At 33.8% G+C, this 22,744-nt stretch overlaps 1 long non-coding RNA gene across 1 annotated transcript in view; it reads left to right on the top strand.

Annotated features, from left to right (window-relative positions):
- Window positions 1-22,744, top strand: part of LOC116522249 — a 166,039-nt gene that overhangs the window by 62,001 nt on the left and 81,294 nt on the right. Inside the window, exon 3 of the long non-coding RNA XR_004256957.1 lies at window positions 20,992-21,210. This is a non-coding gene — a long non-coding RNA (uncharacterized LOC116522249). The remainder of the gene's footprint in view (window positions 1-20,991; window positions 21,211-22,744) is intronic.

Below are 22,744 nucleotides of genomic sequence, written 5' to 3'. Positions count from 1 at the left end.
ATACTGATGAAATAAGCACCTTAACAAATAGCCATTAATAGTATTATTTCCCATTAATTTATTTCATTCTTCACTAAGGTGAAAATTAGATGCTCAGATATTAGGTCTATGAAACTTAGGTTTCAAAAATAGGGAAGATTTAGAGTTTCCTATATCTCTTTGTTGCCATCTAGGCATTCTCCAGATTTTTACAGCCCTGTTACATCTTAGTGATGGGTTGACTTATGGGGATTTGCCTCTCAAAACAATATTCCATTGTCCCACATGGCACAATTGTCACTAACAAGGCTAAGGGAGATATTTCATTAAAAGAAAAATGGCTGAAGAAGATAACAATAATTTACAAAATAAGAAAAGAAAAATAAATTGTGTGATTTTGGGCCAGTTCGGTTTTAAACAAGTTCATTTCTGGACATTTTCCATGATAAATCATAGAGTACATAACAATGAAATGGCAGTTTGGGAATTTCCACGGTGCAGAATGTATTGGCTGCCTTCTATACCAATAAACAGATATCAAATACTGTACAATATTTTAACTTCTAAAAACTGCATCCTATTTTAAAGTATTTCTAAGAACAAAATTATGCAGTTTCCAATTTTCAGCCACCTGCTTCTCTGTGAAACTAAGTGTATTCTATAGTAGTATTAATTTGGAGATAATTTTCTAGAACACATTGCTTACTTCCATATGCATTTTACTTCCCAAGAAACTATCAAATTCAGGTTAGAGACTAGTGCTATCCCCTTAGAGAGTCCCAAGTGGATTTTAATTTTCAGAGGACTTCATGCACCATTTGTTGTTTATTCCTTTGTAATAGTATTATTTCCATTATGATAATAGGATTATGTTCATCATAACATGTGTTGTCTTTCATGGTGTAACCTCAACTTTTCCCATAGGAAGAGAGAGGATATGAATGGCTTATCTGGTATAATGGGTTCAAATTAATTTTAATCTTGCTATCATAAGAAAAGTTTAATGCATATTTAATACTAGTTGGTTTTTAGTATTTAAATAACATAATGGCAATTATAAAATAGAATTAATTGAATTCTAATATGGGGAATAAAAGGTATATGGTGGGTTACACAGTATTTGAAAGATTAGGGTCCACAAATCAGGGCTTTAATAGTTGCAAGAAGAAACAGTGATTTGAGAAGTCTTTAAAAAGAGTGACGAGAGCTGATGACAATTTTTATTCTTCTATTTTTTTTCCTTTTGATATGTGTGGGAGCTCTTGTTTCTCTGCTGAAAATGATTCAAAACTCGGAAAGCAATTTAATTGGTAATTTTGATCCTCTTGGGAGAAGGGAAATCAAAATCAAATTAAGCTGAAATCAAATCAGAATTGCATCAAATCAACATCAAATCTTGATTATTGTCATAGACCAACATACATTTTTCCAGTGTACATAAATCTACATAAATCCCTATTTTAAAAAGCCTGCTTGAATCCTGAAAATTCAGCTAAATTTATACTGCTGAATTCTAATTTTGATACTGTATTTCTGTGGTATCCCCAACTCAGTCTTGGAAACTCTGGTATTGGTTTTTGGTTAGTTCTGCCCAAATCCTGTTTTTGGAGTAGTTGATATACCCCATCATGGCGTATAAAAAGTCCACTGACCAAACAAAGCTATCCAAAATTAATTCCCCTTTTCTCAGAAAAATTGGTACACGTAGGCTGGTATAACTCACGCTTTAGAAACAATAACCTTTGCATAGCCTATAGGCATATAATTCATAAGGATGAAAAGAAATGAAGATCAACCTGTTGTCCATAGTGATATAAATGTAAGTATTAGAATATACCTAAAAATGAAATCTAAAATAAATCTGTACTATCAAATAGCTGTAAATAATACATCTGTTTTTCTTGCTGTGAGTTGCCATAAACAATTCTCTATGAAAGCACAGCAACATTGTTTCTTTTTTAGATGGGGCATTCAATGTCCTTTTAAAAAAAAAGCAAATCTACAAGCTGGCAATAATCATCCACCGAATATAAATTGTTTTTTTAGTTGCTTATGAGACTGATAAACGCTTACAAAAAAGAGATTAATGTAAAGAAGTGCATATCTAGGCTAATGTAGTATGAACATGTTTTATAATTTACGGTGTTGCATGAAGTCAAAATTGTTCCTTAAGTTGGATTGACTATACCTTAAATGTACCTTCAGTACATTTACTGAAGCTGTTTTCATAGAGAAAACGACAACTATTATACATACTTGCTACATTGGTACAGGTGTATAATAAGCCTGTGTAATTAGATGAAAGATACATAATGGTTTGTTGTTGGTTATGCATTTACAACAGCTGACGATGTGCTTAATGTGCAGTTCAAAAATTAAGAAAATTACTTAGGGCTCCGCAGGAGGATTCCTTATGGACCTCAATTCAAAAACACACTGCTTTTTTCAAAGTGGATTCCCAGGGCTGTCTGTAATTTAACTTGTAAGCTATTATTTTTATTCAAGATGGTTAAAAAATGTAAATCACTGTCTAACTGAAAGTAACAAAATCTCCAGAAGATGTGAATCTACTTTTTGTAATAATATATTTGTATGCAAAATAGGATTCATGTACATTTGTCTGTCTGCCTAGCATCCACCCATCCACTCATCTCTATCCTGTCTGTCTGTCTGTCTGTCTGTCTGTCTGTCTGTCTGTCTCTGTCTGTCTATCTATCTATCTATCTATCTATCTATCTATCTATCTATCTATCTATCTATCTATCATCATCTGTCATAAGTCCAAAGATAGACTTTCTTCCTTTATTTTGCATTATAACAGAATAATTTTAAAATATTGAGCATGGTATGTGATGAATCCCTAGATGTATTAGCTTTAGATCTAGAACCCTATGTATAATGCTGCTCACTATTTGTGATTGAACTTGTGCAGGGAATATTTCAAGGGATTGAGCTATATATTACATGTCTTTATTTTATAAATAAAATTATTTCATTATATGAGATTTATTGGCACCTCTTTAATATATTATCAGTGTTTATTTGGTTGTAAATTAAAAATAACAGATATAAACAATAATAAAATGAAAAGCAAATTAAAATATTACAGAAACACTTAAAATCCCTAAATATGTCAATGTATAAACTTTTTCAGAAGAAGTAGATTAATCTCCTTGGGAACAACTTTCTGTAAGTAGGGAGTAACTTTCCTCTTCCAATGGGAGGGGCAACTGTGATTAATTCTAAAATGTTCAAATAGTGCAATGCTGGAGAAGGTAATTCTTCAAGTTATGAGCAACGTTCAGCTTTAAAAGCAAGTCAGCATCTTGACTTGTGTTTGGAGATAATTTCATTACTATGAATTAGTGCACTTGTTGGATAAGTGACAACTATATTTTGATTGAAATATCAATCAATGTGCTATGGGGTAGGAGGAGATGCATTTGATATTGCCTTAAGTTCAAAGGAGTAATCAAATTTAGCACTATTTTTTAATGTAAATTAACAAGTTCAAATAGAGGATCCACAATTTAGATAGTTGAATGTTGGAATGGCTTTACTTCTGTCTTGGGCATTTGAAAAAATTAGTAAAATCTGCTAAATGTTGCATTGTCTTCCATAGTGTAATCCTAATATTATCATGACCCTAATATGGTGCCTGATTTTATGTTATTTAGAAAATGTAGAATAGTTGCTACTAGAACACAATAAAGCTGCTTAATTGCATGTAACCATGAAGCAGTCTAACATTTCCATAAAGTCTTTCCTGGTAGCAACAGCATTTCTAAAAGGGAATATAGCAATTGCTTTACATTAGTCCATCAGGTTGAATTGTCCCAAATATAGTATTTGACATTGGCAAAGGAGGAAACTATATTGGGGAAAGATATAAAACACCAGTTTATGTCCAGTTCATTTCTGAACTCAGACCATTATTTAAGATTTTCATTGTTTCAACTGGACTAAATAAAAGGGGGCAGGACTGAATGTAGCATACATGTAGATAATATTTGATTCTAATTCTTTGGATAACTTTATTGGCTACACTTTCTAAATGATAACAGATTAGGGAAGATGAAACCTTGCAGATCCACACGATAGAAAGTATTCTAGCTTCAAATTCCCAGAATCAAGATGGTTTTGCCATCTGACGTGGGATCCAGCAAAATGAGTATGGACCTGCAAGGTAGCTTATATTGTTAGGAAAATTGAGTACACTCTCCAACAGGTTGGAGTTTTTAATTATTTTTTAAAATTTCTTTATTGTTTTGTCTTTTTAAGTTTGTTGAAACAGTAAGTCATATTTGTCAGAAAGCTGTCTATAAATTTACAAAATAAATAAATTAAAATTAGTTTCTTTAGTAATCAGAATAAATCACTTATGTACGACAGCTTCCCGGCTTGATCCTCTTTGGATTGATGTGGCTACAGGTTCTGTACTTCTCATTTGACACCTGTGAAGAGTATCTGGTTATGAAAAACCATATTATGGTATCTCAGTAAGGTCCATATTAGAATGTCTATTTAGAATGCTCTTAATACTTACAGTTTCTTGATCAAGTAAACTACCTTTGCATCAACAGACTGAGAAAACATAATTTATAGGAATATCTATTACTTTCCCGTAAGAGGTATTTTATTTTTAAATGTTTCTCTTGGTAATAATTATCAACTGTTATCAACTATCCCAAATTATACTTGATAAAAATGCATTGCCCAAGAGTAGATACAACTTTAGTAGCAGATGTGAAGTGATCAGGGTTCGATAAGCATTTTCACATAAATTATTACATCGGCAAAATTAATCATTATGTACAGGTGGTATGCCACCTGTTTAATTCAGTCTGAAGTGGATTTGAATGTAATGTAGCAAACTGAAGAACTCTTCACCATTCAAATTATTCTTAGGTGTCTGCCAAGTGAACAAAAATAACTATTTCACTTCATTTATATCCCGTTTTTTTTTTAAAGAAACATACTTCTTTTTAACAGTTTCTTTTTAATATGTAACTTGTGGTGTGGTATTGAGCATAAAAGACAGCATCCATTTTTATACATTAAAAATAGTTTTGGCTAAAGGACATTAAATGAAGTATAATATTTGACTGTACATTCTGAAAAATGCATAGTTGTATCAGTAATTGCTAATATAAAATATCTGAATATGTTATCAAACAATCCCATTTGATTAATACATATACTCCTTTTTCTCAAGAATTCAAGAACCTCAATTAAGCTGAACCTCAATTAAGCTCAGGTGCCCTAATCAGCACTTTGTTAGTACAGTGACTAATTTGATTCTGCTGTAGTAAGAAATAAAAATAAAAGGAAATTATGAACATAATATTGGACATAAAAGGATAAGTTAAAGGGCACCACTGATAAAAAAAGACATACAATAATACTTTGAAAGGAATGGCTGCTTGTATAAAATTTGGTCTTAGTAATTACAGACTATATATAGAAAAATATTGTTGGCACTCCCTTCATTAGCTCAGATATGCCACCGTTTGGCCTTAGATCCATGGATAAATATTCTGTTTACCTCATTTTCTGAAACTGTGGTTGACATTCTAAGCCATAGATAACAATGGGAAAGTAAAAAAAAAGTTTTAGACCTTTTGGGATAGAGAAAAAAAGTATAAATGCTATAGACACTATAGTGGCTTCTGGGGGGAGGGATCCAAGTCTGTTAGATAGACAAATAAGTAGAGGCATTTTGGTGCTCAGGTGTTTTCCACATTGAAGATTATAAAAATAAGTTTCTATAAAATTTTATACGACATCACACTGGCTTATAAGGGGTGGGGAACAGGAGGTTAGCTTGCCTGATTCTGTTTGGAGTTTCCAACTATCTGTTCCTCCCGAGCTCCTTCTTGTCTTTTCCGCAACACCTTTTATATCCTTTATTTCTTTAGCATCTTTCATACTTTTTGATTCTGTAGCTCTCTTTCTCTTTGTTTCTGATTTTTCTCTCAGCATAGATGGTATAGATTTACTCAATAAATACATCTAGAATACAAAGGCAGGTTTGATATAATGGTTAAGGCACCAAGTTAGAAAGCAGAAAACCATGAGTGAAAACCAGCTAGGTGACCTTGGGCCAGTCACACTTATCTTACAGGATGAAGGGGTTATCGGGAAATGGGGGAGAAAGGTATATTGGATATGTTGACTGTCTTGAGTTGTTTGTAAAAATAATAAGGGCAAGATACAAATAAATAAATATTCTATGCAAGGCTTTGGGTTGCAGTAATGACTATTTCATTTTGTCAGTTTCGAGTACAGAATTCAGAAGTGGGTTCCAATGGAAGCAAAACTGGATATCAAATGTTCTCTTTAATTAGTACACTCAATTTTACCTTCTTTGCCAGTTCCGTCACCTTTACCACCCATTTTTCCATTGCAAGAATTAATGTCCCTCTATCTTTGTGCATGTAAGATTCTCATCACTGTCAACATATATAGTAGCAAAGTTCCAAATTTCCTCTCAAGCTCTTGTTCATCAAACATAAAAGGAAAATTTCTGGTTTCAGTTTTATATTTATTTTAATTATTTTCTAAATTAAGATAAGAATTCGATCCCAATATTTCTTTGCTTTGTCACAAGTACATGATAGATGACAGAAAGTACCCTCTTTATAGATGTATTTCCAGCCTACATTTGAAACTCCTTTATATATCTTTAACAGTGTTTCAAACACCAAATGCAATCCATTCAGTTTCATCATGAAGCTATCCTTTCAGGATGAGAGAGATATTCTATTTTTTGCTTTTTTTGCTTTCTATTTTAAAAAAATTGTCTATCCCTAAGTTGTTCCTTGTTTAAGTGATTTCTGGGAGGGATAGCAGTTGTAGGTAGCAGTGTGACAATGCCTTCCAGTCTTGGATAGACCAAAAATGCCAGAACAGCTGAAAGTGACAGAGCTGCAAATAGTTCAATTCTGTAGGTGCACTCGTGAATCACTGCTAGCTGACTGTGGAGCTGGAAGCATCTAGCACTAATTGAATATGAACCATGGGGTATAGGTGGCACTTTATGTATGCTATGGCTGATAGAAGACAAATACAGGCATGCAAAGGGCAGATAAAATTATTAAGTTGCTTCAGACTTATTCTTTGTAACATTTTCCCCAAAGGACTGTGATTGATCCAGAAAGAAGAAAATAATTCTCTAGTTCAGAGCAATAATATATCTTTCTTTTGCAATTCTCTTCCTGCTTCTCTTATCTGCTCACTGCTTTCCATTCAAAAGTTCAAATTGTTAAACTGAGCTAAAATGATGAAAACCTAAGCTTTGAAGTAGAGCTGGAATCCTGGAGTGTAGCCATCCCAATACCTCTCAAATGGGATTATTTCTCAAATGCCTTGAATTAATTCAGAGTGATTTCATATTCTTTTATCATATAAAGGCTCTCTTTTTAAATATTGATAATGATAATGAAGAGCAAATGCAAAACATTGTTATGCACTATATGCATGTACTATATAGATTTAAATGGTGAATGGCAGTCACCTTCCTTCCATGTCTTAAAGATTTTGTATTCAAGATATTTATTCAGAAGTTTCTATGCCACAGACATTTAATCAACTTAAAGCCAGGGCTCTAGGAAAATGTAGTGAGGATTCTTTTTGAAGCTAAAAGCCACCTTGGCAACAACATTATCACTATCCGTGTGTTTCCTTGCTAAAATATAGTAGTTATTTACTACTGGCTTCTCCCATTCAGTATAAAATTATGCATTTTTCCATCAAATATTTTCCTATATTATAGTTGACTGATACAGGTGTATGCTTTAGCTCTGCAACTAGGATGGCATTAATTCCTATGTCTCCTGCTGGAAGTATATATTCTTCATGAATATTCCTAGTGTTCTTCAATCATCCTATCCAAGAATAACTCCTTCCTCTATGAGACAACATAGCAAGATTTTAGGAGGAACCAGTGCTCTACTGGTAATTTAAGTGTATAAATATTGAATTTCAAATACAGACAGATAGAACATGCAAATATCTTTTAAATAGATTTTATGGAGAAGAAAAAATATAACATGTTGTCACTGCATTGTTATACAAGATGAACTCTAATTCTACATGTTAAGGAATGCAGAGAACTCCCAGCTCTGCTTTTACAAACACCAGTAGTGCTCTCACACCAGTTGTGCATGCAATTCAGTACTGGTTCATTAGAAGGAAGAAAAAAACCCCAGCTACTCAGCAAATTTGTGTTTGGGTTGTTTTTCTGCTTCAGGAGGAATATTTATTTGCATTTATGTTTTCCATTTTCTGTATTTTAGCTGGAGGACGTAACTCTCCACTACAATCTCTCCTCCCAGTCTATAGTCTCCAAACAGAAAATCAATAAGCCAAGTTTGCTGTCATTGAAAATGGTTGGTAACTTCCATCAATTGATGTGCAATCAGGCTTCTTGTCAGTCACTCATATCTTGAAATGCTTTATGTAAATGATGAATATCCCATTTAATATAAAATCTTCTGGGTTCACCCTTAGGCATCAAGTACGTATGTATTCTGTAAAATGTTAAAAACTAATTCCAAAAGGCTTAAAATAGAAGTGTATTTCACGGACATTGAAACAATCAAGGTGATCTTTACCCTTTTTCTTTTTTCTTTGTACTTCTACAGTTTCTAAGTATGATGCATTCTCACAGCATAGTTTAAGGGGATCTATTTTTGATGTATTAAAAATGTATTAGTCGGGAATATCAAAGAAAAGTTTGCAGTATGGCAAATTTTTGTGGTGCCTTTCAGATACTTTCCTGGATTTTGTAGAGATTATTTTTTGTCAGATTTGGAAGAAACTGATTTATTATTTAACAAATTTTATTTATTTACTTTATTTATTATTAAAAACTTATTTTCCACCTATCTTGCAATGGGGCTACTCTAGGCAGCTATGGCAATAAAAAGAAAGAAATGGAAAGAGTATAAACAAAACAGAAATAAAATAATATAAAAACTAAACAATGAAAAAGAAAACAACATGAATACATCATTATGATAACAAAAAGATGAATCAGTTGTATTTAAAAAATTGTCCTTGCAAGTCATTCTATACGTAATAAAATAAACGAAGGATTGATGTCTGTTGAAGTTAATTGCAGATATAGCAAAGCGTAATGTTTCCTTTTTTTAAATGGCTTTATCCTATGTCTTAGCTTAAAACTACATTGATACAGTAAAATTCCCATAGTTTCATGTTTAAAGTAGAAATTAACACTGCAGACCTATTCTGATTTACCTAGGAGAAAGCTCTATTGAACACAGTGAAATTTACTTTGCCCAAACATGTATTTCACTTGTGTTTCATAGCAGATACAGAGTAGATCAGAGCATTGCAAAGTACATGGGTGAGGGAATGTGGTATTTGGTACTTGTCAATATGATTGTCATGTTGGTGCATTCCATTTCCCCATCATTGCTTTCTTGTCTAAATATTAGCAGGTGAGTTTACTTGCTTATTCACAAGTAAGCAGCACACATGTTCCCCAAAAGTAGCTATTTATCATGGAAACCTGTTTAATTGAAATCACAAATGTGACTGGGTTCCTACTATAATGTGATCTGACATAAATGATCATAAGAAAAAATTGTCTCTTGCTGATCCCCACTATCTAACATCTCAACTTGCTGCAAGATTGAAGCAAACTGCACCAATTTACTGCTCCCAACTGCATGATAATGGACACTTTGCTGTGCACTCTCCCTTCATTACTGTACAGGTCAGGGCTGTTAACAAGGGGCTGTTGCCACTTTTGACAGATAGTCACTACCAAGATGAATGGCACTAGCCACATGACCACTTAAGACTCCACTTTCATTTTCCAGCACCTTTCCAGCACTTACTCTAAAAAAACCTAGCCTCAGCTTTTTTTAACTCTTTATTAACTAGGATGATCAAAAATTTCCATCAAAATTGACATGTAATTAAGAAAAAGAAATCAAGCTAAATTCCCCTGATATAGCTTCCATTTTGTAAAAAACAACAACAGCAGCTACATGTATACCTTTCTACCTTTCTACCAACAATAAAGTTCACAGTTTTTTTAAAATACGTGACAATAGTCCCAAGCTACTGGAGTCTTTGGAGAAGTTAAAAATGTTTTCACTCGATTTATACAAAAGATTATCTTCTAATTGGTGAAAACATAATGTAATTGTGAGTTTAATGCAACTTCATAGCACTTGAAATGAAGTACAGCTTTTTACTTTGCTTTATAGTGTCCAATATCAAGAATTGTTTTGACATTTTTATTGAACAGGAGTGATGGTAGAATGTCCTAGAATATGTAGTTCTGTTTTAGGAAGAGGACTGTTTTTAATGGAATGTGGCCATAGAAAGTGTCATTTAAAGGAGGAATTGTTATTACCCTTTCCTCATGGGCTATTTTCCTGGCAAAAAAATAACCAAACCTTTAATCAAAGTGAGTTAAATGTTTGTACACTCATAAATTCTTCCTATTAAACATGTTTTTAGTTGAGGAGGGATATTTAAACAACTCTTTTTTACATTTATGGATTCTCCTGCATTGCAACTACTTAATTCTATTTTATTTCAACTCTATTTTAGAAAACTCCAAGAATCACAAACTGCTTGTAACATCTATTTCGATGGCTGACTATAACCCTCTTTGTGCTTCCCAGTATTTTTAATACTTCCATACAAATATGCATACAAGTATGCAAGCATAGACTTGAATTTCATACTTAGATTTATCATTTATATAATAGCAAACTGAAGCCTATTAGTAGGATCTGGCTATGGCAGGCAACTGGCTTACCTCTCAGAGCTCTATTAAAGCAAGGTTCTAATATGGGACAAGTTTCTTGTGCCCACTTCAAGGGAGAGGTCAGTGGTGTTGTGCACAAAACTGGTGAGGCTGGAAAGAAAGGGGAGGGAGCAATTGAGGAAGGCCATGTGTGTAGTTGCCAGGCAACCATGCAAGTTTCTCTTCTTGCTTCCTGATTAACAGGACACTTTAAATGTGGTTGCCAAGTGATTTCATCTGGTTCTCCACCCCATCCTTTTCTTTTAATCTTTATTATTTTGCCAAATATGTTAGAAAAGTGATGTAGATTCAGTCAGGCCTGTGTATAAAGTCGTGGTCTGGACTGATGTGCTTATACTGTATTATACTAATTCCATTAGTAAACTCAAAAGTTAACAAAAATTCTTTTGATAACTGGCTTGTTCCAACTTTCTCTTTTATCAGAGGATATAAAACAGAGCAGTATAAATAGGTATATTGAAAGCTATGCTCAATTTTAAATTATTTGTTTTAAATAATTTGCATTCAGAATGATTTAAAAACAAGATGGGGTGCAAATAAATTTAATTAATAAATACATTGCATAAGTATTTCACAATCTGAGTTTTAAGAATTATTTTAATTTGGAAAGAGAAAGGGTAAAATTATGTGCTTCTTTTGTAAAAGTAAAGTATGGTATTCATTCAAAATAGCACTAGATACATGTTTGCTATGCTAGCAACTTACACTCTAAAAAAAGAAAAAGAAACTGTTTGAAAGAAGTAGAAATGGTCTACCAAGATAGAACACAAATGTAATTTCAGTGCTCATATTTAGGATCAATTTTATGTGATAATATAAGAAGTTTTGTCCTGAAGTCTAGGATAAGCACAGAATAGGTTATTGATATTTTTCCTCCAATTTTAGAACCATACTCATGTTATTCCTTAACCTATACCCACCTTAAGTTGAATCAATAAGGGGAGATTACAGACTTGTCTCACTGCTTTTTCAACCTGCAGCCAATCTATTTCACCTTGTTCTGTATTGTAGGTTCCTGACCTGTATGTACGTTTTTCATGAGAATAATAAAGTGTTCTAGTATTCCCATTTTTTCAGAGAATATTCTTCAGCTTGATGTGTTTGGCACAATGGAAGTGCTTTCTATAATCAATGAAGTCTATGGTGACTTCTTTTTGATATGATTTTGGCTATCTCCATTATCCACCATGCATCAGCAATAATGTCTCATATTCTGCAGCCTTTTCTAAAGCCAGCTTGAGCATTGTGCATTTCTTTTTCCAAATAGATATATGTTCTGTATGTATCTAATCAATTTATATACATTTATACAGCACAGGAAATTTCCATATGATTTCATACTAGAAAGTTTTTATTTTATTTATTTTTCTTTATTAAATTACTTATATAGTGATAGTAAATCTTCTTTCCAACAGTAAAATTTAGACTCCTGAAATTACAAGACTGTACTGTCCAAATCCAACAGCCCTTGAAGAAGATAAAACATTTTCACTTGTTTATACAATTAACATTTTCATGGCTGTATTTCAGTCTTCATTAGTTGCTGAGGTTTCTTCATGATAAACTGTCGATTTATTTGGTAAGAACAGTTATTAAGTTTACATTCCTTTGTTTAATTTGTTTTGCCCTGTGAAATTAGGGGAATTATTAAGCACATAAAATGTTATTTCCTATTAAGATTAATTGATTTCATGTCATCTTATAACTAATGCTCTAGGATATTTTTATAAGCTGAATCATATAACAGGAAGACTATTTTATTTTCTATCCTTTTTGCTAATGCTCTTGTACAGAATTATGCTTCACAAGCTTTCACTGCAGAGCCAAAAACATAATTACTCTTACACAGGGATCTTTCCACCCTCTTCATAATTGATTGCTATAGTGCCTACTAAATATAATGGGGATATTTAAAATGGCAAAAGAATAAATAAAACATTTGCTTAATTAAGCATAGCATAAAAACCAAATTCATTATTTAGATTCTTAACATAACTAGAATAAAAAGTTGATCTTTTGCTTTTTTTTACACTCTATCATGATCCTGAACTCAAAATGTTAAGGATCCATTTGCAGACTTAGAATCCAATACACTACAATGTCTACAGAAAGAATATAGTGATGGTGATATCCTTAGCCATATTGAAACAACTAGATAATATTGGTTAATTCACAGCCCTTTATGAAATCATAAAGTTGAGTTACAATCCTACAAATGCTACAATTCGTTGGAATGTGCACAGTTAGTTGGAATAAACAATGAACACAGGAATGTCCTTTACCTAAAAATTTCTACTCTTTTTTAAAGAGATGTAAAAGCAACAAGTTTCTGTGTTCTGCTTCATCAGAGGAATTATACCAATAGCAGCCAAGATGATAGGAAGAGCAATGAGAATTGTAAATGCATTGAAAATAGTTATTGCAAGAAGCAGATACAAAAGGAATTCTGTATCAAGGGTAACTCAATGAATCCTGATAGAGAAGAGCAAATGCCATCTATGCTGGGTAGAAATTGTGGCTTTCAACACTTGACATAATTTTGATCTGGGATTGTCATCATTTTCAGCCATTCAGTCTTGTCCAACCCTCAGCTATTTAATGGATCAGTGCACTCTATGCCCTTCTGTCTTGCACCATCTCCTTCATATCCCCCATAGACATCCTGCTGTCAACTTTTATAATGTCCAGCAAGCGGGTTCTAGGGAGGTCCCTTCTCCTTTTTCTGCTGATCACTCTCAGCATGATTGACTTTTTGAGTGTGTCAGCTCTCTTGACATGACCAAAGAATGACAGCCTCTGTTTGGTGATTTTGGCTTCAGGTGATATATTTTTGGTGTGGTTTGGTCTAGGACTTCTTTTTTTGTTATTTTTATAGACCATGGGATACATAATAATCACCTCCAGCAACACAGTTCAAAGCCATCCCCCTTTATCCTATCTGCCTTTTTCAGAATCCAAGTTCCACAGCCATAAGTAGCAATTGGTACAATTATTGCATTGAATAATCTACAAACTAATATGCCTTCTGATCTCTGAGCTGTGGTCACCACTTTGGTAGATTGTAGAACCCAGGAAGATGAATTCCTTTACTGTTTAGATGGCTTTGTTGTCAATCTGCACTCTGACATGTGTGTTTTATGCAATTGTCATTATCTTTGTTTTCTTTTTGTTAAGGAGAAGTCCAATTTTTCACTTCCATCTTTCATTTTTAAGATTAGCCTCCTCAATTCTAAGCTGCTTCTCTCCTTGATTAGTTTGCACCCATTGCTTCTTGTCCTACTCTCAGGTGCTTTGAAGAATAGCTTGACTCCCTCTTCTTTGTGGCAGCACCTGAGATATTGGAACATGTCACCCTTAGTCCTTCTTTTCATCACCCTAGACATACCCAGTTCCAGCAATCGTTCTTTATAAGTTTTAGTCTCCAGTCCCCTAATCATCTTTGATGCTCTTCTCTACATGCTTTCTAGAGTATCAACATCATGTCAACCAAAACTGGGTGCATTTTATTTTTCTTGCTTAAATGTAGAACCTTACTTTTTTCACCAGTGAATTTCATTTTGTTAGATAGCGCCCAATGTTCAAGTCTGTCAAAATGTTTCTGTATCTTAAGCCTATCTTCTGGAGTGTTGGGTATTCCTGCTAGCTTGGTATCACCTGTAAACTTGATGAGTTCTCCATCTATCCCCTCGTCCAAATCATTGATGATTTGAAGAGTACTGGGCCTAAAACAAAGCCTTGGGTTACCTCACTGCAAACTTCCCTCCATATAGATCAGAGGTGGGTTGCTCCTGGTTCGGCCTGGATTGGATGAACCGATAGTAGCAGCAGTGGGACACTCTGTCCACCTATTCGGATGCGCAGAAGCATCACACACATGCAGGAGTGTGGGCAGCAGAGTGCTTGAACCAGTAGTAAAAAAATTGGCAATCCACCACTGATGTAGATGCAGTTCCATTGAGGACTACATGTTAAGTGTGGTGGATCAGCTAGTTACAAATCCATCTGATGGTGATACTGTTTTACCCACATTTTTCTATTTTATCAAGTAGTAGGTTACGGTCTACTTTATGAAATGCCTTGCTGAAGTCCAAGTAGATTATATCAACAGCATTCCTCTGGTCTACTAATTTTGTCACTTTTTCAAAGAATGCAATAAGATTGCTTTGGCATGATCTGTTGGTTTTTTGTTATTAGTTTGTTTGCTTCTAGGTGATTCATTGCTTGATTATCTTTTCTAGAATCTTCCCTGGTATTGAGATCAGGCTGATAGGTTTGTAGATTCCTGGATCTATTTTTTTCCCTTTTTTGAAGACTGGAACTACATCAGCTCTTTGCCAGTCCTCTGGCAGTTCCCTGGTTCTCCAGGATCTTTGAAAGATATAGCTCAGTGGTTCTGAGATCTCATGTGCCAGTTCCTTCAGAAACTTGGAGTATAATCCATCTAGTCCTGGTAATTAGAACTTTTTAACGACAGAACCAGGGAAAGATTCCACAGATGATAATCTTCAAGAGGAAAACAACCCAAGAAGCTTGGGAAATTTTGAAAAGTGAGATTATAAAAGCCCAATCTAGCACAATACCAATAAAGAAGAAAAATAACAGTTCTCAAAAGAAACCAGCATGGCTGCATAAACAACTCTGACAAATTGAAAGACAAAAAGGACAAGTATAAAAAGTGGAAAGGGGGGCTCATAAGTAAGGCAGAATATTAGCAAATAGCCCAAGCCTGCAAAGATGAAGTGAAGTGGAGTGAGGAAAGCTAAGGCTCACAATGAACAAAGTAAACAAAAGTAAAAAATAACAAAAAAGCTTCTTCCAACATGTTGAAAACAAGAAAAAATCAAGGAAACAATTGGTCCATTGCTGGGAGAAAGTAGCAAGAAGGTGACAAGTAACAGGGAGAAAGCAGAACTATTTAACTCAAAAAATGAGTTGTCAATAAAACAATCATTCTTCAGCTCTTTCCCAGTTTCTTCTGGTATTTATAGATGTTTATAGAATAACAGGAAGTGGTCTTTGCTAGAGAAACCAATATGCTAACTAAAGACTGGAAGTGACAGAAAGGTATTTGGAAAATATGAAACATGTAATCTGAGATGTTATGAGAACTGACAACAAGCAAATTAAATGGTGAGAATAATCCAAATCTGTATATGCTAATCAGTGGTGGATTCTGGATCCAATTACAACCGGTAAGATGCAATGGGACCCAGTGTCCACCACATGAACGCATGCACATGATGCTCTGTGACACCTCCATGATGCTCCAGCTGCTCGGCAGAGCATCGCGCAGGTACCATATTGCTCCATGTATGTGTCGGAAGCGGTGAAGAGCTCAAATACTGGTAAGGAGCTTGGGTGGGTGGATGGGCCCTCCAGAGCACCGTACCAGAACGGTACCCAGTGCTCCCAGAAGGCACCAGTATGCCTGTGCCAGGGCATACCGGTTGTAACCCACCACTGATGCTAATCTCTAATGCACTAGAAAAATCTTTGTTGTTGTTACAACAGATAAACCTGGCTAACCTCCTGAAATAAAGAGAGCATAGCATCATGTTTATCTACGAAGAAATGAATATAAATTAAAAGGAACTATAAAACCAAGATAGGAAGTCCACATCTTCGCTCCGAGACCACTGCCAATTTATAGTCAATTATAAGCATGACAGCAAATTAAAGGTGTGTATTAAAAAAAAAACCTATTTTCATGTTCCAATCTATATAAATGTGCCCATTTAGTGTACAAAGTAGTATTTTAAATTTGTTTAAAAATGCAGTTTGTATACAGGAAACTCAATTAATTTATTTGGAGCTAAGGGATTTCACATTCTCCCTGTTCTACCAGACCATACACTATAACCAGTTTATCAGGAAGCAGCACTGCAGCCCATCAGTTTTATACTAAACTGTAGGATGAAACTGGCTAACATATATTTTTGTATTAAATAGTTAAAAAGAGATAGAAATGATTTCAGATGTCTAAAAATCATGAGCAAAAATGTATGGCAGAAAGTAAGGAGAAAGCTTTAAAAGTCTCTGTGAATGTCTTCTTTACATGTATGATCTTATCAGAACATACTCAATTGCATACCCCCTTGCTACACACCCAATTGCATAAGTTTGCAAAGAGAACAAAGACTGCTATAAATACTCCAAAAAGCCAATAAAAAAATACTTAGGAGTGGTTAGTTCTCAGTGTAATGGGCCACAACAAAAGCTTTTATTGTTAAGAGAGTTACTTTACTAAGAGCTGTATGAAGAAAGCTGAATGAATGTGAAAAATTGCATGCAATAACCTGAGCTGAAAGATGATTATCAACTGTTGAGTTCTGAGCTTTTGAGTGAGCTGCTATGTTGTTAGATGACTGCTGTTGTGGTTAAAGAAAAGCTTGTTTTGTATTACGTTCCCACCTCCAGGAGTCCTGAAAGTCAATGTATGCTTTTCTCTGCCTTTGTACATTTATACATAATATCACTTGTAAAGTTTTAACAGCCTGATGCTGTAGTTCTGCCTTCCCTAAACTCTTAAAGTATTTATCTGCAGGGTGATTTTGAATTTCTAAATTCTTTCTGCACAAAACAGGAAGCCACAGCTACTATCTTGTAAGTACAATCTTGTATTGTACTTTAAATGCTTTATGAAATTGTGTATGCAAACTTACAGATAAATGAAGCTGAGAAAATCCATCACATTTTGCACCAAATTACAAGATGCTAGGGGCAACAAGAGAGGTGCTGATGGCTGGTGCATTGTCCATCATGAGTATGCATAGGATGCAGCATTATTTTAGTGAACAAAGGAATTGGAACATTTTCCTGTTTTTGTTTCCCCCCCACAAATGAAAGCTTACATAGAATGTAGTGTTGTGGGGTATGGTTAGAACCATCATCCTGCAGTTTTATAAAAAAAGTATTTTTAATGTTTTAATATGTGAATAAAAAAATATTAAACCAAACAAAAGGAAAAAATAAAATTAAGAATAGAACCATGAATCAGAAGATTAAGAAAGAAAGAAAAAAAAAACTATAATAAAACAATGAAATGCATTTTCGAGTTTCGAGTTTAATAAAATTTGTATGCCGCCCACTCCCATTGGGACTCTGGGCGGCTCACAACAAGACATAAAAAGCAAGCAAAACAAAAATTACTCTTCATTATGATTATTTTGGACTTTCTCCAGCGTCAATAGTAAGCTGGGCCATATGTAGAAAGTGAATATATATCTTCAATCTAATGCTTTTGATCAGTTGTAGCAGAAACTTTTCATCAGAAGTAAAACCACTATTACACACTATGCATGATAAATCCTACCACTTTTTTGGTATATAATTTAATAATAGATTAATGTGCTTTGTCCTTATTTTTATTCCCAGTAACTAACTGCCATCATTATAAAAATGAACCCCAAACTGCGGCTGTAGAATAAATCTAAGATAATGAGTTGACATTTGCTTAGATATATTACATTCCAACATTCAAGTGACTGAAATCCATCTGTTGCTACATATCCTCTGGGGTAGAGAAAATATGAAAAACATTATTTTGTTGAATTAATTTTTTTAAAAAAAAATGTTATTCCATCAAATTTTTCCAAACAGGATATTCTAGGTTTTTTTTATTATAAGTTTCTTACAGATGTTCCCTTTCTTAGCTTACTAAAACTTAATAATACTTTCCAAAATGCACGTAAAAATTTAATGTAGATTTAATTAATTTAACATATTTTCCAATAATATATTTTATAGTCATATCGGGGTGTGTGTGTTCAGTATTGACCATGCACTGGGTCCAAATTGTAAAGACATGAAAGACGTTTTAATTGAGCATATTGCTATTCAGCAATTCTTGGCAATCCAAGTTCCTTTTACAACATATAATGTAAAAATACCAATTAATACTTTTATTTTTTCCACAAAAGCGCTTCAGAAGAAGATGTATTAGCAATTTTCTGGTTGGGATTATCCCACAGTATCAATTTTTCATGATAATTGGGATTGAATTAAATTTTTCCTCATCAACTCATTGTGTTTGGAATTTATTGGATTCCTGAAAGAATGTACTTGAAAGGATGGGCATCACTTTTTCTTTGATGGAATAGTAATAAATTTGAGTTATTAACTCATATTGTGATTTTATTGTGCTTATTAACTCATACTGGAAGAGGGTCACTGTAACATTTGAATTTTTTTCTAATGTATATAAATTGATGGGAAAATATTTAAATGTTGGGAATATCTACGGGGAAAAAATTATATGTTAAAGATGTTGATGTGATGCTGAATTATATACCAAAGTTTTGCAATGTGACTGCCTCTCAAAAATTGTATCTGCATTGAGCATGGGGAATGCATAAAAAATTACATTGGGAAACATTATTCCAGATGTTAACGGATTTTTTTTTTAAGTGCCTTATCCATCTTGGAAAAGGCAATATTTTCTACTAATCAAAGAATACAAATTGCAGCTTTGGCAAAGATTTTATGATACTTGGTACTTTTAATCTATATAAGAATCTGCTAAAACAACAATATTCCATTGAAAACCTGACATTAGATATTGGCAAGAGTTGAAGTCGATTACAAAAGATAAAAACTGAAAAAATGGGATCCTCTTTATATTTTCCAACTTATTCAGTTTCCACTTGTGCTAGCAATAGTTAATTTATGTGAAACATTTGCAATCTTATTTTGGACTATATTTCCCATAATTTTCCATTAGGAACTATTTAAGAAAAGCTCCTTATGGTTATTAACTTACATGATCGAAACACCTATTAACATATAAACAAAATGTACAGGAAGTCCTTGACTTAGAGCAGTTTATTTAGTGGCTACTCAAAATTACAACAGCTTTGAAAAACATGACAATATTACTATATTTCACACGACTATTCATCCCCGTGCTCATGTGATAAATATTCAGATGCAGTTGCAGTATCTTAGAATCATGTGATTACCTTTTACAATCTTCTGACAAGCAAAGTTAATGAGGAAGCCAGCTTCACTTAATAACCATGTTATGAATTTAATAACTTCAGTGACTCAATTAACAACTGTGACAATACAATATAACATTTGGCCAAATTTAGCATGTCTTACTTAGAAACAGAAATTTGGGCTCAATTGTGGCTACAAATTGAAGGCCTGTATCTGAAATTGTTGTTATCAAATTAGATGTAATACAGATTTTTTATGACTGTAATAAAGACTGAATTATTTGTTACCAGCAAGGATGAAGCACAAGGTAAAATTAACATTTACAAAATCAAAAACTTTTTGCGTAACTTTAATTTCTTCTTGAATTTAATGTTATTTGTCATGTAGTCTATTGGAAATGAATAAGAGTGGCTGCCTATAAATGGATAATCTCCTTAATACACAAATGGTTAATATATTGTTTTGTCCATATGGTTTTCTTGGTAAAATATAGAAATAATTTACTACGGATAGTCCTCAACTTATGAACACAACTAAGACCATAATTTCCATTGCTAAGTAAGATAGTTGTTAATTGAGTTGCACTGAATTTTATAACCTTTTTTGCCTCATCTCTTCAGTGAATCATCCTCTTGTTAAGCGAATCCAGCTTCCTTATTTGGTTGTTGGAAGCCAGCTGGGAAGGTCACAAATAGTGATCATGTGATTCCAGGACATGCAAATACCATAAATACCTGCCAATGGCTAAGTGCCTACATTTTTATCATGTGATTATGCAAATGTTTACCTAATTGTAGTGAGAGGACTGGTTATAAGGCACCTTTTTCAATAGTTTTGTAATTTAAAACAATTACTAACTGAATGGTTGGAAGTCAAGGCTACTTGTATTGCCTTCTTCTCTATAGTATGATAGTATAGTTTGCCATTGTCACTGAAGTAATTGACCTCTGGCATTCTCCAGCATCACTTTCGCAATATAAATGTATTTTTGCTTTAGCTGGGCAACTGGGATGATCTTCATACCTTAAGTTAGTGGTTCTCAATTTTTTCTTCACTACGGACCCTGTTTAAATATATTTTGTTGCCCCCAAGACTTAACTTAATATTTAAATCATTATATTTTTTCAAGCCTTCACAGATCCCTTGTGATGACATCCCCTACAGGGTCTGTGGACCATAGGTTGAGGACCATTGCCTTAAGTGATCTTGCTTGTGATATACTTTCCTGGCATACAATCCTGATGTTCTCTGTTCATCCTTCCTAGGATATGACTCCCATCCCTATCCTGATCAGGCAGCACAGCAGGACTTGAGAGATTGAAGATATATTTCTTCACATTTCCATGAATACACACCTTGATTGCTAGATGAAGAACCAAATAATTGGACTAATTATTGCCACAGGGCAATAATTTTCCATATCACTTCACAATCTGTTCATACTCATCTTTCATAGTTCTCTCAACTTGCTGTCTTCTAGAAAGGTAGGATTGGGAGGGCATTTCACTATTTTATCTGATGGGTATTTCTGGTGCAAGGTACTGACTATAATGAAACTAATTTCACACAGTTCAAGTAACCTGATTAAAATAATTGTTTAAATTAACTGATTTAATTGTAATTATTTTATTGGTTATTAAATGCCATCAGGTTGTTTTCTACTCTTAGAGACAGACAGATCTGAAACAAGAAGCATTATAAACATATTTGAAATAAAGAGGTAAAACTATAAGGCTAAAGCAGTTTATAATGCTATTATAGTTCAGCTTATCTATGACATAATGACAGGCTATAAATTTGGAGAGCTCCTGACCCGTTGAAAGGTCTTTTGTTGAATTCTCTCATTTTGGTTCAAGGCTCATTATTTATATCGGCTGTCTCTCTTTTTTTTCCCCTCCACCTAACCATACTGTCTTAATTTATACATTCATGTTTCTGTCTTTAGCTGTTCACCTTTTACTTCTTTATTGCACTTTACTGCACTTGAATCATCTTAGCAGTGTGCAGTAGTAGTATGCAGACAACTGTCTTAATATTAGCCAGGCAACAGATTCCTTTTCTGCTGACACATAGATTTGGGGTTGTTGTTTTTTTGCAATCCCTTTGCTGAAATGTACTATTTCCAAATGGCCTCTCTATTTTTTTGGTGGAGGGAGACCTGATTTGACCATTTTTGTAAGCATTTGTACTCTCTGTGCAAAATGTTTTACAGATTATTCTGAAATGATGTCAACATTCAAGAAGATATAATCTTAGGTTTATATTTTGGATCAGATGATTTGTTCCCTATGCCCTTTCTTTATGTATGGGTGTGTTTATGTGTGTGTTGTCTGTGAAAAGGGAAATGCATAAGTGAATAATAGTTGGTTCTGAAAATAGGTTTGGCAGAATTCCGACTGATTTAGTAATTAATTATAATAAATATTATTAGTATTGCTGTGTGTGTGTGTGTGTGTCTACACAGTGCTCACACCTGCAGATTTTGGGTTCTCTGGCACACTATCACGTGTAAAAGCAACCAACAAAAAGACTCATGTACATATTCAGTAAGCAGTATTAAATCTAAGCATAGTTTGCTTCTCAATGTATCATGAATAAACCCTCGTTTAAAAGAGGTATCATGGATTGCCTATGGATTCCCTCCTACATAGGACAGATGTTTATTTATGATGTCAGCAGGCCACAGATGTCAGCAATGTCAAGATTATTCTGCCAGTAAATAAGTAATAAAGCAAAGATCATTTAAAATAAAACTGGCAAGTGTCAGCAGTAAGTTTGGCTGTAGTCATGGCTGCTGCCAAGAATGTTATATGTTGATGATACTGGACCTAAGTGGAGAGAAGCGAAGGGAGACAATAATTATGTTGTGTAAAATGGATATGATTACATATTCTGGAAGATAATCTTATTCTAACAGATAGCATTGATTTATAGGAGAGTTGGCAGAGAAAGAAAAAACAAAGTAGACCTATTGCTGGTAAAGAAAAGCTTTATCATGTTGGACTACGTAGGTCACTT

This window comes from Thamnophis elegans, chromosome Z, assembly GCF_009769535.1.
Source record: "Thamnophis elegans isolate rThaEle1 chromosome Z, rThaEle1.pri, whole genome shotgun sequence".
Lineage (NCBI taxonomy): Eukaryota > Metazoa > Chordata > Lepidosauria > Squamata > Colubridae > Thamnophis > Thamnophis elegans.
This window is presented reverse-complemented; position numbering and strand designations above follow the sequence as displayed.